The 9,494-nt window shown below is 32.0% G+C and overlaps 1 non-coding gene across 1 annotated transcript; it reads right to left on the reverse strand.

Moving 5' to 3' along the window:
• Window positions 1-9,067: 9,067 nt before the first annotated feature.
• TRNAW-CCA (transfer RNA tryptophan (anticodon CCA)) lies at window positions 9,068-9,141 on the reverse strand. The gene has a single exon. It is a non-coding gene; the product is annotated as a tRNA-Trp (tRNA).
• Window positions 9,142-9,494: the final 353 nt, after the last annotated feature.

Consider the following 9,494-nt stretch of genomic DNA (forward strand, 5'->3'; position numbering starts at 1 on the left):
AGACTTAGATGATGGTTGAGAACTGGAGAGAGATCCATATCTTTGATGAGATTCCTCATGAGAGATTATAGAAAAAGTAGATTTCACATTGGTTAAGGGATCCATAAGCAGAATATGACTCTTTACTTGACTGTAAAAGTCATCAAATCCACATAGGAACTACATTAGTTTCATTCGTTTAGAATGATCATTTAGTTTAGTAGCAGCCTCACAAGTACACTCAGTAAGACTAGTAAGACCATCAAACTCTTTCCACAAAGCATAAAGCTTATTGAAGTGGTTAGATAAATGCATTCCATTTTGTTTTAAAGAATTTATATGTTGATGTATATTAAAAATCACTGAACCATCAACTTTATTGTAAGTTTCAAATAAATCTCTCCAGATGTCTTCAGCTACTTCAGAGTAAGGATAACTAGCATAAATGAAATAAAATATTAAAGAAAGAATCCAAGAACACATAACAACATTGGACCTTTCCCACTTTAATGACTTAGTTGGTTCAACAGTTTCTTTTTTAATAGTTCCATCGACAAACCCTAGTTTATTCCTAGACATGCTTCTCCACAAACGAAAACTTTCATTTCCCATTAGTTTTATAGTTATAATTTTTGTGATGTAATTATCAAATGTGTAAATATATAGAGGATCATCAAAGTCAATAGGATTATCAAATGTACCATTGCCACCGGGAATCTCACTAGTACCGGTCACAATGAAACAACAAACAACATACAAGTAGTACCAGCACATATAAGACCAAAAAAGCAACAAAAAAAGACACATGTATTTGTCTGACATCTAGATGGTAACCACAGTATGTTGTCGTGTCGCCCAAGACAACCAATACATAGTCAAGAAAACAAGATTAACGAGACAAGAAGCACACAAATGATGCAAACAAATAACTAGTATACACAATACACTAGGATCTCCCACAACTAAATCTAGAATGAGAGTAGATAGGAACAAGAAAGGATCACAACGGTCTAAAGCAACACAAGATAAGATTGAAGAAGTATGTTGTTTCTCTTAGGTTTCGTTCTCAGATAGAGTTATTTCAGATCATAGATCCATTCTTATGAACGGGTTATTTCAGATCTGGTGCATTCTATAATGAGTAATTTCAAAACCTAATAAGAGATTGAACGACAGATACAATAGAAGCAGAGTTGGGTCACACAGTGCTCACAAACTAATCACAAATCCTAGAGATCAACACAGTTCTCCATAAGACCTGCAAATCCACCAAACAGATCGCAGTAGCGGGGAACTTTAAATAGAAGAAAACACAAAACTAATTGGGCTCAGTGTTGAAACCCTAGATTTGACATAATGAGTGTTAGATATAGATAGGTTTTGAAACAAACACTGAAAACCGTAGACATATAGAAAGAACGAAGATAAAAAGTGGAAACAAGAGGAGCACATGAGTAGCTAACCTTTGTATCACGTCTTCGCAAGAAACATACCATGACAACATCACAAGAAGATTTTTCCAACTTGAACAACTCATATTATTAATGAAGTAGAATGTTTTACATAACTTTTACATGGTAAAAACTCATTAGAAGATCACCCAACTCGCAAATGATTACACATACTTGTACAAAACCTTAAAACAGACGAACTGTGAAACCCTAATTATAGAGAGAGTATTTAGAGCATTTGAAAGTGAATACGTGAGTTATGAGAAAAAAATGAGTTCCTCCATGAATAAATACACCGAGTTAAGAATAGATATGCGGATCAAAAGATCTGCGTGTCTAAACTAAACCTTCAAACAATAACATATATCCGATCATTGCAAAATAAATAATATGACACAATATACCTAAGACACAAAAAATGTTAAGTTATACACAAAATGTTATTTAACAACCAAACTAAACTATAAAAATTTAAAAGTTAGCAAATGATAAAAAAAAATAAACATAATTCAAATATTGATAATCTAAAAAGAAATTTACGAATAAAAACAAAGTCATAACTCAGATTTTGATCTCAATAAAAGTCATGAGCGGTTGTACTACAAAATCAGTTATAACATACCATGAAATTTCCAAACCATGATTTGCAAAGGGTGTGGTTTGATGTTGTTTAGGAAACAAGATACCATATAAATTTTAAAACCCTAAATGGATAAATTAAGCCTCTTAGAGCTTCTCCAACCACAAACACCAAAATAATGATTATTTAGCACAAAAATGGTGTTTGAGTTCCAATAACCTCTAAAATAGTGGGTTTTAGAGGCCTTCTCATTTGACCTTTATATATGGTGGTAATTTTGAACCAACACAAAAATGGTGCTAAATTTGAAGGTTGGTTGGAGTATTTTTGCCTTCCAAAACACAAAATTGTGTAATATAGTGGATGGTTAGAGTTGGCCTTATATGCAATGTAAACAAAAAAAGAAAAAAAAATCATCAAGTTTGGATTTTCTGCCATCAACACACTTCCATGCTAATTACGACTTATATAACCACAACATTTTTGAAAACACAAAAATAAATGTTTATGTTGTTGTTTCTTCTTTCCAAATCAATTTGAATAACTTATTATCATAGTTATGAGAAGTCAAATTATGATCGAAATACTCTATCACGGTCGATCTGTCTTGTAATATCTATTTTCTTTTATTTATTGGTTTTATCTTTGAATTTCACCGGTTTTTTTGCATAACCATAATAAGATAGATTGGTGTATAGAGGTTTTAGTATGCAATGCAGTTTGAACTAGTGGTTTAATAATTAAAAACCATATACCCCGCCGAATAGTGCGGTTTAACAAAATTACAAACCTCAAACCCGATCATAAAAGTTATAAACTGTATCATGCGGTGTGGTGTAAGGCGATTTACCGATTTGATGAACACCTCCAAAAAAAAATATAGTTGAGCCTTATCCTCGAGTCATTTAATTTATTTTCTCCTAAGTAGTTCAAAAGGCTGTCGATATCTATTATATTACGATAAATTGACTTTTTATCATGAATAACGCATAAATGGATAAATTATTACCATTCGTTGGGCTGATATTTCATTTGGACGGTGAAGCACGCATGTGTTGCAAATGCATGCTTTTAATAAACTATTAACAAAAACTGTTAATCAAGTCATTAATTGTCGTTAAGTGCGTGGAACTTGGTGACGTCATTTCATCATGCCAAGTCTTTATTTAGATGCATCACATATTGCCACGCTATGTGTTGGTTAGCTTAGCTACATCTTAATTACAACATAACCTACGAGCTTGAGTGTAAGACTTGATCCATAGAGCAAGAATGAGAGTCGGCTTTTGACCTTTGGTGACTGAAATATGGAAGGGGTTTGACCTATTAAGTTTCATATAATACTACGTTGCCGTTCAAAAAAAAAGTTTCATATAATACTGGTATATGATTATTTTCTTAAGGAAAAGGATAAAACATAAGATAGATCGACTCACAACTCATGAGCTGTGGTAATCTTTTGACTAAATAGATTTAAACGTGATTTCATTTATATATGGTTTCATTTAGATACTTGATTAATAAAATATTTTTATTTTACTTAGGCTTATATACTAAGCGGTCTTTAGCCTAACCGCAAATAATGACTCTCTCAATTGCTCTCAATTGAAAGGTCATGGGTTCGGGTTCGGGTATTACTATAAAACATATGTAGTGTTTATGAATATATTAAAAAAAGTAAAAACTTTGACTTATAACAATTTTCTTAACTTTGAACTAAATTGGCCGAAATTAACTTAAGAAGGGAACATAATAGAGGAAAAGAATAAAGGATACCAAATGTTAGTTCAACTATTAACGATTAGAAAGTTATTAGAGGATAATAAATAGGGTTTAGTTCATATTTAACCCTTTAAAAATAGAGTTACATATGGTTAAATCCGACAAACTTCAACCTTAAAATGATACGTCGTTCAAAATAACATAGAAAAAATATATATTAATTATTGTTATTTGCTATTCATATTATATTTTACAATAAAAGTTTATTAAACCACATAGCAAAAAACTAGCTATAACAAGGTACAAGCAAATAAAAAAATTGGATAATGAGTTGAAAGGATAAAGAACTTTCAACTGTGTTTACATTTAGTCATTAATTTTTTTTTTTTTTTTATTTTTTATTTTTTATGTTTCATTTACTCATGAATTATTTGAAATTGTTCATATTTTACCCTTATAACCGTCTACAACTGGTCATATGGGTAAATTGTGAATAGTTTTAAATAATTTGTGGGTAAATCAAACACGAAAAAAAGTTAAGTCATAACAAAGTTGAAAGTTCATTACCGTTTCAAGTCATTATTCCTTAAAAATAATAGAAATCGATGTTATTATTAGTATCCCCGTCCTAGATTAATTATCCACATTTGACTTTTGAAGTCTTTATTCTTCAACTTTGACCTTAAATATTTTTTCTTTTTGATAGATAATACTCGATGCAAAATATATAAATGAATTGTATTTTAAATGTTTCTTTTCATTGTTATAAGTTTCATCAAATAATATATAACACAAAAAAAATATTTAAGGTCAAAGTTGAAGAAAAAAAGACTTCAAAAGTCAAATGTGGACAATTAATTTGGGACGTAGGAAGTATTAGATAATATTAGATTGATGAGATTTCTTGTTTAAATGTGGCTAGGTTGTTGATTAAGACAAATTGCTTGTACGGTCAAACAGTACCTTTGTCGATAGATATATTGTTGGATTAAGTGTCTAAGTCTTAAATAAATTGGTATAACCTTGATGAATAAAAGTAAAGTCATTTTTAGGTTGCACTCATAATCAGAAATAACTTTGATTGATTATAAGAGAGAAATGATTTATTAATATATTATATGATTAATATATTAGTTAGAAATAATAATAATTAATTAAGAATTAATCAGAATTAATTTGAAATTAATTATGGGCTAATTAGAAATAATTAGAGGTACAAGGGCTCGACTGCAATTGTTTAATAGTAGAGCAAAAGAGAGGATACAAAACCTTCCAAGAGGTGGACAGTTTTAAGGAGCTCTTAGTTTCTAGAAGTCTCCTAGGCTGATAAGGAAACGAAATTTAAATATGAATAAAATAGTATAATTTTGTTATTCAAATTTAGAGTTACTAGGTTACGTTGAAAGTATCAATATGGGAGTACCCTAGCCAAAATCTAACTACACTTTCATACCTCAAGAAATCAGATTTCTCCTCTCCCCTCTCTGATATATTCGATCCTAGGGTTTCCTTGGGTTTTGGGTGTGATGTGTTAGAGGTTATCACATAATTAGAGCTAGGTTTTCCAAGGATAACTCAAGAGGTTGATTAGTTTAATTCGATTCAAGCAAATGTATGGTTTCCTACTCATAAAGTATGTTGGTTTTGTTTCATAAAGTATCCTGCTATTAACAGTGAAAAGCCATAGATCCTTTTAGGTTGCATGTGTCCATAAGTGTTTATGTGAAGTTCCAAGAGTACATATGATTTATGTTCTGGTCAAAAATTGATCAAGTAATATTCAACCAAATTGTATGAGAGGTTGTGATGTTTAAGATAGTGTAAGTATCAAATATCGACTGAAGTGAGACAAGTGAGTTACAAGGAAACCCCTTTATCCTTTATAGGATCTTCGACATAAAGCCTTGGGAGGTGATAATTATCACCCGCCTTCTTGTTTTTATTGATTTTAATGTGAGGTTACATAAATGATGAAGATAATACGAAATGTATTAATAGAGCTAATGTTGTTTTTGGGTGTCGTCACTCATCCGTCTCTTGTACTCCTCCATTGTCATGTCGGCAATGTCCACCATGTTGTTTTTGGGCTCGCTTTCCGGTTCGCTTCCTCTTCTGATTCTATTTTGGGCTCGTAACCAACTTCCTTTTCGTTAGGAATCTTCTTAAAGCTTTCAAACTTGGTTTCGTTTACCAGCTTCTTGCTTAATGTTCCTACGTGTTTGCCCTTCTTTTTATGGAACACTGACTATGGATCATCAAACGGTGGTGTCAATGGATAATTTGATCCACTGGTAATAGACCAGCTGCAATAAAGGAGAAAATAAAATGTAAAAATAACAAAAACAAAAATTATCTGAACGAGCACCACATCATGGTCTAACAGAACCACGTCGTGCTGAGCGGTATAAATCAGTTAATTGAAAAATAAGTAACTTTGTATGGAATAAATTCCAAACAATAGGTCGATAAACAATTGTAGAAAATAAACTAACTAATTATTTCGTCTATGACAATGTACTTAATCGAAAATAGAATGACACAAATAGTTGTGTATCGAACACAGGGAACGAGAATAATGACGGATTTTATATATTAAAGTTACGTAAGTTACTATTAATTAAAAGGGGGGGGGGGGAGGTTTCACGAGTTTTCTCAAAAAAAACTGAAAATAAAACAAACAAACAAATAGCAAACACAAGAAAACCTAGGAAAACAAAAGACCATTTTGACCAAGATAATTAAAAGACTTTCGTTTAGATTTGATATACTTGCTTTTCTGGTTGATTTAATGGAAGTGCACTGGATTAATGTTTCGTTGATTAACGATTCCTAAGGTGACTAGATTAATGTTCACTAACCTAATCCTTTAGCAAATAAGTTCATTCATACGGTGATCAGGAGGATAAACTAACAAATTTACTAGCGTTCGTTTGAGTTATGTGAGACTTATAATCGATTGATCTATTTGGTTAATTTAATCAATAAAATATATGATTGGTATTCATATATTAGCTCCTACATTCACTTATCCACTTTTTTATTTAACTCTAGGTTTTTGGTTAAAACACTAGTCCTACAATTTTGCCAATCACAAGATCATCAGATTCAAGTCTACTAAGAATGATAGGTCATGCAAACTAAATTAAACTTAGCAATAAACAAAAAAATAGTTATCATAAACATAGAAAGGTTTTTTAATAAGCTAACATAACAAATAATCAACTTAGCGTAATCCAATTCATAAATCAATTCACAATAAGCAAGCAATCTAGTCTAAACGAAAGTTAAGGTGATTAGCCCATAACTTCGGCAAACAAACATGTAAAAACAAGATTCACTTTGATAGTCATGATCAAAACAAATTCAAACAAGTAAAAAGGAGTAAGGTTGCCTTCTATCTCTCAAAAATCAAGCTAGCAATCGACTTCTGCACTTCTCAGCCTTCAAGGTAAGTCTTCGGTCTTTAAAGATCGATAATAGCTTCTGCCATCCAACCTCCTTGAGAGAAAAATCGATATATATATATATATATATATATATATATATATATATATATATATATATAGCTTTTGAAAATCGGTGCACCACGACGCAGTTATGGCCATCATGTCGTGGTTGATGGCAAATTTCGTGTATCTGACAAGACATAATTCAACGTGAATCTTCATGTGACCATGTCGTGGTGAGGGTCACCGCGTCGTGGTTCTTCAACTTTTCTTCTTCTTCTAGTCTTGATTCAAATTCCTCGCTTCCGACTTCCATTTTGCTTCCTTTCTGGTCCCGAGCATGTCTTTTTCTGCTATAACACAAAATATAACAAATTAAGTATCATTGTCCTAATAATGAGCAAAACTAAGGCTAAAATATTAATATATATATATATATATATATATATATATATATATATATATATATATATATGCACATATGATAGGGAAATTTCGAAGTAAAACGACAGAAGAGGGAAGTTTTAAAGATGGGAAGTGCGCAAGGGGAGGGGTGCATCGTGCGTGTGCCTCGTGACTCCAGAAAAACGTTTGTTTATGTATAATAATATATATAGATATTTATCATTGATTAGTAGGAGGCGAACTTTATGTTAAATAAGAGAACAACAGAAGTATACGCTTTAGGTCAACATATATCTATGTCTGCTCACAAAGCGCGAAGGGTAATTGATCAAATTCATGGGTGTTCCTACGAAGAAACACTTATGATATTAGAACTCATGCCTTATCGAGCATGTTATCCAAACTTCAGTTGAATTTCTGAACATTCTTTTCTATTTCTAGAATTCATTTCTTGGTGTCAAAATAGGATATGTGATATAAAAGTGGAGGATCTATTATCTTTTCTTGTTTTTCTTTTTCAAAAAATGATCTTGGAGGTTGTGTAATGCTTACTCTCAAACTTTTCGTTTACACAGTAGTAATATTCTTTGTTTCTCTCTTCATCTTTGGTTTGCTACCAATGGAGAATTGCTTCTCATCTTGAATTGAGGTGAGTGGATTTACACCAATAGAAACCATAAATTTCATACAAAATAAAAGGGATATGCTCCATTTTCTTATTTTTAGATAGGAAATGTAGTTCGTTTTCCGTTCTATCCTATTTGATCATTGATATTCGAACATGGCTCTCTTTCCTTTGTTCTAGTTCATGATCTGAACGAGTCGCACATACACCCTAGTACATGTTCCTCAACGCTGAGGGGATGGTTAAAGGATCACTTCGTTCTTGATAGTTATTTACTTAATCGGTGAATAGAAGTATACTCTGGATCGGAATCGTGGGAAGTACTCCTTGATCATTTCTACCAATTTAAAGCCCCAATTAGAATTCTTTTTATCCAGAGAAAAATAGACTTACATAATCTCTATTACGAATCCTTTGTGTACCTTAGTGTTCCTAGCTATCCACTCATTTTTATCAATCTACTTTAGGGTAATACATATGGTAATATATAGTAAAAACCCCATAAAGTGGATCTTTTGAACCCGCGTCAAGTTATGATCACTAATCAATTAATCTTGGGGTAAAAAAGAGAGGCAAAAATATTGATATTAAATAAAAATCAATGAAATAAGTAAATAAAAATGAAAATAAAATAAGTAAATAAAAATGAAGTAGAAGGTCTAATTCCTATTACTTTGGCTGGATTATTTGTAACTGCATATTTACAATACAGGCGTGGCGATCAGTTGGATCTTTGATTAGATTAATTAACATCTCTTTTTTTGATTGACCTCCTCCTTTCTTTAATATCCAGGAGGTCAAATTCAGATTGCCGTTCCAATTAGTGCTTCAACCGAATTCGATCGAAGAAGATCCGAATCACGCTATGTAGGATTTGAACCTACGACATCGGGTTTTGGAGACCCACGTTCTACCGAACTGAACTAAGAGCGCTTTCTTATCATAAAACATAAGACTGTAAATCAAAGGATTGGCCCCAATACATCTTGTATGCATACACTATAATAGTAACATAACAATGAAAAATTCTATATGATATGTCGGATCTTGTCAGTATCGGTATAAATAATCTCTCCCTCGTGTTCAACTATAGCAAGAGCCCCTGAATCTAGAGCCGCTTGGCCTTCCAATCCAGTTCCAACAATGCACTTCTCGGACTGAGAAAGAGGGATTGCTTGGCATTGCATGTTAGAACTCATTAAAGCCCGATTCGCCTCATTATGCTCGATAAAAGGAATGAGGGAAGCTCCAATAGAAAAATATTGGAAGGAAAAAAATACTTCGAA

The sequence above is a fragment of the Lactuca sativa genome, chromosome 5 (genome assembly GCF_002870075.4).
Source record: "Lactuca sativa cultivar Salinas chromosome 5, Lsat_Salinas_v11, whole genome shotgun sequence".
Lineage (NCBI taxonomy): Eukaryota > Viridiplantae > Streptophyta > Magnoliopsida > Asterales > Asteraceae > Lactuca > Lactuca sativa.